Source organism: Ranitomeya variabilis, chromosome 5 (genome assembly GCF_051348905.1).
Source record: "Ranitomeya variabilis isolate aRanVar5 chromosome 5, aRanVar5.hap1, whole genome shotgun sequence".
Lineage (NCBI taxonomy): Eukaryota > Metazoa > Chordata > Amphibia > Anura > Dendrobatidae > Ranitomeya > Ranitomeya variabilis.
The window spans coordinates 327,938,731-327,947,582 of NC_135236.1; positions in this window are offsets into that span (position 1 = coordinate 327,938,731).

The following is an 8,852-nucleotide window of genomic DNA, read 5'->3' on the forward strand; positions in this document are numbered from 1 at the left end:
TGCTGATGGCTAAGTCGGGCGCTAGATAGCAATCATCCACCTTACACGTGCAGTCATACACAAGGGAGGGGATAATTAATGAACGACTTTCACACATCAACACACACACGTTTACAAGTGTACACTAGCGCATGGCCGTGCGGCCATGCAAACCTTTTATAGCTGCAGAACGTACAGGACCTTCCCAGAAGGACCAATGGGAGGCTGCCACAGAAGTTGAGCACCTTCAGGACCTTCCTAGAGGACCAATGTGATTTGCTGCAGTATCTAAGCATGTGAACCTTGATCTCCAATGAGAGATCTTGCCCTGGGCATGCTCAGAAGGGGAAAAGCAGGACTTAGTCCCAAAAACATCTGCTCGCCACTGCCCAGTACTGGCTACAATGGCAGAAGCTGGAAAGACAGCAGTAACCCTTTGCACAGAGACAGACTGAGCAAGATGTAGGGACCAACGTCTCTGCTGAGCAGACTCCACTGCGGCTGGAGTAGAATGGGAGACCGCAGCGGAGATGGTTCGAGATTCCCCCTGTGCAGAGGCGGGAGCTCGACACCTAACACCTGTAACATCAAGCTTAAGATACACTCTGTGAAGCTGAGCCCCAGTTTTATAGGTCCGTACAAGATTGTGGAGGTGATCAACCCAGTGGCCTATAAATTACAGTTGCCAACATCCTTCAAAATATCTAATGTCTTCCACGGGTCCCTATTAACACCTGTGGGGACGGTTAGAGAAGATTCCTCATCCAATGTTCCGCCAGTGTTGGTAGAGGGTCAGCTGGAGTACGAGGTAGGGCGCATGATTGATTCACGGTGGGTGCGCCGAAGGCTTCAGTACCTAATACATTGGAAGGGATATTCCCTTGAGGATCGGTCATGGGTTCCAGCCAGATCGACTGGTGGGGGCTTTTCATGCCAGATACCCTGAGAAGCCTGGGATTCCAGTGGCCCCCATCAAGAGGGGGGTACTGTCATGGTATAGGACATGGTTCATGTCCTGCTCTCTCAGGGTTAATATTGCTGGCCTCTCTTTGGATCTGGGAGGGGTATTTATACACACTCCAGACTAGGATCCCTTGTCAGCTATACTTTCCTTTAGTCTGTGTGTCTGGCCCCTTGAGTGCGTGCTTGATTTGCATTTGCTTGTTTTGCTCTCCGTGCTTTACTCTGCTTGTTTGTTCTGTTGGCTTTCTGACCTTTGGTTCCCTTTCTGACAATCCCTCTGCCTCACCCATTGGTTACCGCATTATTTCATAGTTTTGATCTTGGCATGTTTAACTACTCTACAGTGTATATTGTCTCCTCTGCACCCCGGCATCTGGCGCCGCCCTCGACCACCTCCTACCCTGTCACGTGGTTCAGATCCTGTTTGCTACCCGATGAGTTACTCGCCTCTCTGCTCCCTTGCTGCAGCGTGCAGCTCTCTCCACAGCAGTAATACCCAGGAGTCGTGACACTCAGTTACAGAACTGCACAGCACAGCTCAATCTGCTGTATAGTGGCCACAACCGTGTTCTGCACATCTGCCCATGGATTTGAATAGGTGATCTATGTGCAGTACCTATCCACTATACAGTAGGTGGAGCTGTGCTGTAACTAGACAGTTCCCGCTGGCACCGAGAGGAGTTGATTTGTGGGAGTACAAGCTGTCGAACCCACACAGATCAGACATTAATGACCTATACTAAGTGTAGGTCATCAGTGTTAAAGTAGTGGACATCCGTTTAAATGTACTAAATTTGTCCCTGGGTTGAGATAGAACACTAACTCACCCAGTGACTCAAATTTTACCAAATTTAAATGTGGGCATCATCAATCAAATGAATAGCCTGGGATCACCTACTGCATATATTTATAAGTAAACCATAAGTAAAGAGAAAGTACACTGCTCAAAAAAAAAGGGAAAACTAAAATACCACATCCTAGATGTCACTGAATGAAATATTCCACTTGCAATTCTTTATTTATTGCATAGTGTAATGCGTCAAAAATAATAAAACATAAAAAGGATCAATGTAAATCAAAATTAATATCCCATGGAGATCTGGATTTGGAATGATACTCAAAATCAAAGTGGAAAATCAAATTACAGGCTGACCCAACTTCAGTAGAAATGCCTCAAGACAAGGAAATGATGTTCAGTAGTGTGTGTGTGGCCTCCACGTGCCTGTATGACCTCCCTACTACACCTGGGCATGCTCCTGAAGAGATGGCGGATGTCTCCTGAGGGATCTCCTTCAAGACCTGGTTTAAAACATCAGTGAACTCTTGGCCAGTCTGTGGTGCAACGTTGCATTGGTGGATGGAATGAGATATGGTTTCCCAGATGTGCTCGATTGGATTCAGGTTTGGGGAACGGGCAGGCCAGTCCATAGCATCAATGCCTTCATCATATGGGAACTGCTGACACACTCCAGCCACATGAGTTCTAGCTTTGTCACGCATCAGAAGGAACCCAGAGCCCAATGCACCTGCATATGGTCTCACAATGGGTGTGAGGATCTCATCCCAGTAACTAATGGCAGTCAGGATACCTTTGGTTAGCACACGGATGGCTGTGCGGCCCTCCAAAGAAATGACACCCCACACCATTACTGACCCACTGCCAAACTGGTCATGCTGAAGGATGTTGTAGGCAGCAGATCGCTCTTCACAGCGTCTCCAGACTCTGTCACGTCTGTCACATGTGCTCAGTGTGAACCTGCTTTCATCTGTGACAGATGTGTCGCACAGGGTACCAGTGGCGAATTTACTAATCCTGGTGTTCTGTGGCAAATGCCAAGCATCCTGCATGGTGTTGGGCTGTGAGCACAACTCCCATCTGGGGACGTCAGGCACTCAGACTATCCTCATGGAGTCAGTTTCTAACCGTTTGTGCAGACACATGCACATTTGTGGCCTGCTGGAGGTCATTTTGCAGGACTCTGGGAGTGCTCCTCCTGTTCCTCATTGCACAAAGACTGAAGTAGCGGTTCTGCTGCTGGGTTGTTGCCCTCCTACTGCCCCCTTCATATCTCCTGGTGTATTGGCCTGTCTCCTGGTAGGCCTCCAGGCTCTGGACACTACGCTGACAGATACAGCAAACTTTCTTGCCACAGCTCGCAATGATGTGCCATCCTGGATGAGCTGCACTTCCTTGAGCCATTTGTGTGGGTTGTAGAGCCCGTCTCATGCTACCACGAGTGTAAAAGCACAGCCAACATTCAAAAGTGACCAAAACATCAGCCAGAAAGCATTGGTACTGAGATGTGGTCTGTGGTCCCTACCTGCAAAACCACTCCTTTATGGAGTGGGTCTTGATAATTGCCAATAAATTTCATTTGCTGTCTATTCCATTTGCACAACAGCATGTGAAATTGATTGTCAAACAGTGTTGCTTCCTAAGTGGACAGTTTGATTTCACAGAAGTTTCATTTACTTGGAGTTACGTTCTGTTGTTTAAGTGTTCCCTTTATTTTTTTGAGCTGTGTACAGTATATGCAGTTAGCAAGGGATCACCATAAAAAATACAAATTTTATTGAAATACAACATACACTTCATTTTAAAACACTTTAAAAATCCCATGACGAGTATTGCACAAAGAGAGAAGATCCATAATCAAGAGTGAAATACTCATAGACCCACAGACCACTATCACATAAATAAATATGGGGGGGAAATGGGGGTGCGTCTTACAAAGCGGATATACCGCTTACCGTTACAGGCTGGGATGAGGGGGTGTCCGCCGCCACAGTTGTCCGCTGCCGCCCGCCACCCGCCACCACTGCCGTGGTTGTCCGCTGCTGCCCCGGGTGATGCTGGAGGCTTCGGTGCTGTGGGGGGCTCTGGCGACATTTTGTGAAAGACCAGAGCCCCCCGGCAGTTCGTCCATGCTTTCCTGTATGACTGACTCCGGGAAAATGGCCACCGAAATCTCGGGAGATGAGATTTCAGGGCTGAGATCTCATCTCTCGAGATCTTGGTCCCAAGATCTCCATCTGCGCATGTGCCGCCTCCCGGCGGCCATTTTCCCGAGGTCCACCGCACAGGAAAGCATGGACGAACTGCCGGGGGCTCTGGCCTTTCACAAAATGTCGGCAGAGCCCCCCGCAGCACCGGAGATAGCCCTGCAGCACCGGAGACAGCCCTGCAGCACCGGAGCCCCCCTGCAGCACCGGAGGCCCCCTGCAGCACCGGAGCCCCCTGCAGACCCCCTCATCCCAGCCTGCAGCACAGGAGCCGCCTTGCAGCACAGGAGCCCCCCTGCAGCACAGGAGCCCCCCTGCAGACCCCCTCATCTCAGCCTGCAGCACAGGAGCCCCCCTGCAGACCCCCTCATCCCAGCCTGCAGCAATGCTCCACTCCTGCCTCCAGCAACGACCCTGGGACCCTGATCCACCGTAGCCATAACCCCTGGTAAGCAATAAGACGCATGGATTATAAGAAGCCCCACCAATTTATTAAAAAAAGTTTTTTCCTATGTTTCTCCTCAAAATTTGGGGTGCGTCTTATAATCCGGAGCATCTTACAAAGCGAAAAATACGGTAAGGCTCAATACAAGCTATTCCAAAGGAAATACATACACATGCTATTGTCACAATTGTTGCATAGTACAAATAGATAATAAATAAGTGGAACTCAAGCATGTTACCTAATAACAAATAACTAAAGCCATGTAGGAATATTAAGATGGATTGTAGGGACCAAAAAGAGGTGAATACATTAATTAAAACTTAGCCCTATCCAGATCAGATAGTCACCTCCCTATAGCAAACAGTCCGGTTATGTGGGTGCATGGACCAACATAACTGGACTGTTTGCTGTAGTGAGGTGACTATCTGATCGGGATAGAGCTAATTATTAATTTATTCACCTATTTTTCATCCCTATGATCTATCTTAATATTCCTAAATGGCTTTAGTTATTTAGGACATAACTTTTGAAGGACGCCATGATGTAGCAGTTGGGCTCACACAAATTGGTCAATCTATACATTAAGTACCATCTTTTTTACTGTATTTTTCATAGCAAATTTACAGATGAATATTTCATATATACATTATATTGCACTATTTTTCCTTTTTCCCATTTTCTATGGCAGTAATGCAGTTTCAATATTCTAGAGTAATCGTTCTTGGTAATTCACGGTGCAACATTTATTGTTTTTCAAGTTACCGTATATGCTTTGCTTGGTTGGCACCTGTTCACACTAGTTTGGATTTGCTGGTCTTTTTCTCTGTTTGTATCAGGAAGCATCCACTTGTCCTAACACTAACACCACCCACTATGGGCTAGTCCCAAACATTAGCTCTGTCTTACTATAATGTAATTCACTACCTATTGTATGCTACAGTCAAGTATCTACATCCTATCCTATACACTATGCCTTACGCGATCACATCCTACACTATACATTACTTCACAATATGCAATATATACAAAAGACGAAAGACATAATATACGCGATTGGCATCTTCAGGTGCAAGAGCATGATAGCACAGTCCATGACCCTTAGAAATGCAGCACTCAACGTTTACCACCACATTTCAGTGAACCCTTTATGGATGAAAATAGCCCAATAGGAATTCTCATTGGCTTCCCTTCTTTTACGGAGACGGGTTGGGGCAAGAATGTTCCACAGTATTAGTGATCTTCTGTATGTAACCTTAGGCCTTATAGGAATGAATCCTTGAGTAGGGGGTCAATATGCAAAATATGTCAATTCTTGGACAATATATGTTTGATTAAAGTGTGGCCTCTGTTGTACATTGTCACAATATTGTGCTGGAAGGATGTACGTAGTATCACTAGTAGCTGCCCTGGAAGCTAGGCATTGTGATTGACTGCATCATTGATCAATCTAGAGGGGTAACTTTTCTCTATAAATTGACATTGTAATATTGCTGCTTGTTTATGAAAGGTATCAATGTTAGAGCAATTTTTTCTGACCCTCTTAAATTGCCCATAGGGAATGTTCTTCAGCCTTGCAGGGTAGTATGTGCTGCTGTAGTCCAAGTAGCTGTTAACGTCTACTTTTTTTTTAAAAAATGTACTGGGTTGAATGTAACCCTTTTATCCTATAAAATCAGAAGATATAAAAACTCAGTGTCTGTAGTGAAAAAGTGATATGTCAAAGTAAGTCCGGAATGACTGCATTTAAGGTAATTTATGAACTGTTTTTCCTTTAGTTCACTGTCCCCCCACAAAAACAACAACAAATCATCTACAGTATGTATGGACAATGTAATATGTAATTTCGAGAGAATTGTTAGTTATTATAAATGTGCAGTTCCTCAAAACGCCCCATGTACAAATTTGCATATGAAGGCGCACACCTACTTCCCATAGCACAACCCATGGATTGTTTCAAATGCATAGAACTAAATGTAAAAACGTCATTGTTTTTGATTAAAGAGATCCCCTCAAAGAGGAAATGGACTTGATCCTCAGACATCAGGGAATACCTTGATAAGAAATGTTGAATAGCCTATAGTCCAAGGGTATGGGGAATGCTGGAGCAGAGGGCACTGACATCAACAGTAAGAAAATATATGCAGTTAAAAATACCAGTGTCTAGGTTTTTCAAAGTATTACTGAGCTGTGAGGACTGGAGTATTAATATAGGATGGGAAAATTAAAACCCACTTTGGAAGATGAAGGTCTATGTAGTTTGAAAGGTTGCGTGTTAATAAACCAATGCTCGATATGATGGGGAAATGGGTGGTGCACTTGTGTACCTTCAGCAGATGGTAAAAAAAATGTAAAAGCAGGTGCTTTGCTTTTCCATTTTCGCTATGAGATGTTTGGTGTAGGTCTTAGCAACTAATTGGTTACAAGCCTTGTCGGATACTCTAAAAGGATTGAAGTTGAGATGCTCGTTGTAATCCTTATCGGATAAGATTCTATATGCCTTAGCAACATAGTCAGTTTTATTCTAGACTTGAATAAGTATGCCTCCACACCTGTCAGCTGCCCTAATGACAATATCAGCCTTATGTGTCAATGCTTTGATAGCTAGTATTCCCTGATGGGAAAGAACTTACTTCAGTGCCTCTGCTCTCTCCATTATATAAGTCGTATAGTCCAACAGCTGCATCAACAAATGAACAAACATCGTTCTAATGTTGCAAACCAGTTCCTCCAGCATAGTGTATCTCGACACTTTACATCTGACCATGGGTTAGATTTTATTTGTTTTCCTATAGAACAAATACAAGCAGATGCCTCCAATATATTACGTAAGCTCAAAAAACTAGAGGCTTTCTGGATTTGCAAGTTCTCTTGTTTGCACCCCAATGAACTTAATGATGTGGTGGATACAGTCTTCTGATATGTCTGATATGTCCTGACTAGTAATGAGTAAGCACTAAAATGCTTGGGTGCTTTCCCTAATGCTCGATTGCTTGTCTCGAGTGACAAATATAATGACAGTCAATGGGAAGCTAGAGCATTTTTCCAGCTGACCTTCCTAGCAGGTCTGTAGGGCATTAAAACTGCTGAAATGGCTGGAAAAAGTGCTCAAATGGAATGGTAACATCATGGGGAAGATGACTCAACACATCTCTGACTCCCAGGTCGCTTCTGGGAACAATGTTGTCAGAGTATTACGCCACCTTTACGGACTGGCATTAAAACAGACAAACCTAAAGCAAATATGGATATTACAGAAAAAAATATTAGAAAACAATATTTCCTGTATAATGACTTGCAAAATAAAAAAGAGAAGAATAAACCTCCTCCATCCCTTAGGCTAAGCATTCACCTCATCTGTTAAGAATATCTGCCATGGACACAATCATCCTCCTCTGGTTTCAAGACTTCCTTGCCTGCCTGTCTGTCCATGCTGGGTGTAGAGCTAATACCCACATGGTTGGTGCATCTCCACATAGTTGTTTCTCATGGGTGGACGTAGTGAGTGATGTGTGTATGCGAGATGCTGCACTTCCCACTGGTTTTGCGGCTCAGGAAACATGGGACACTGGGCTTGATGTCACCGAATAATACTAAGGTAACATCAACCCCACAAATATGAACCCCACTTGCCACTGGCTAGACAAAGTGTCAGAATTGGCGGATCTAATAGATGAGCCTTTTCTGTGGCGATTGTGGGGCCAGCTGTCAGCATTAGCTAGGATGGTTGTGAAAAATGAGGTGACCCCACGCTGTTTTATTAATAATTTATTTCAATAATTCAAAAATACACCATGGTAACCCTTCTATTCTTGATAACCAGCATTGCTGAAGCTGACAGCTGAGGTTTGCAGCCCACAGTTGTCAGTTTTGCCTGGCTGGTTGTCAAAAATATAGGGAAACCTCACATCATTTTTTAAAATATTTATTTATTTATAGTGCAGGCAGTGGCTGAGGAATACTCCCTTCAGCCGCTGCCTGCTCTCACTGTTAACAGTTGAATACTACTCTCAATATTGCCCCCTGTTAGCGCTGATCGCAGCACAAGCAGGGGACAGTCATGTGAGCTGTCTTCACCTCAGCACCAAGTGCCAGGGATCAAAGCGAACAGTACCGCTAATTCCCAGGCGCTGGTATGTGTCACACTGATGTCCTGCAGAACATGTAACATATTATGGTACAGTTACAGATAATGACTTACAGCTGATGTCCTTTCTGATGTAATTGTTCACTTTTTCCTGTTTTCCATCTGGCCAAACTGGCATGACAACTTCTCCAGTCAGTACTCAGCTGCAGAAATTACAACAAAGACACATTTGACTTTTCATATTTCCATAATGGCCTCATCTATCCCCAACCTGCACAAAATCGTCATCCTGCTGATGCCCCAATGCTGCCAAATGTGTCCCTATTAGGCTACGTTCACATTTGCGTCTTGCGACGCAGCGTCGTCGACGCCTAACGA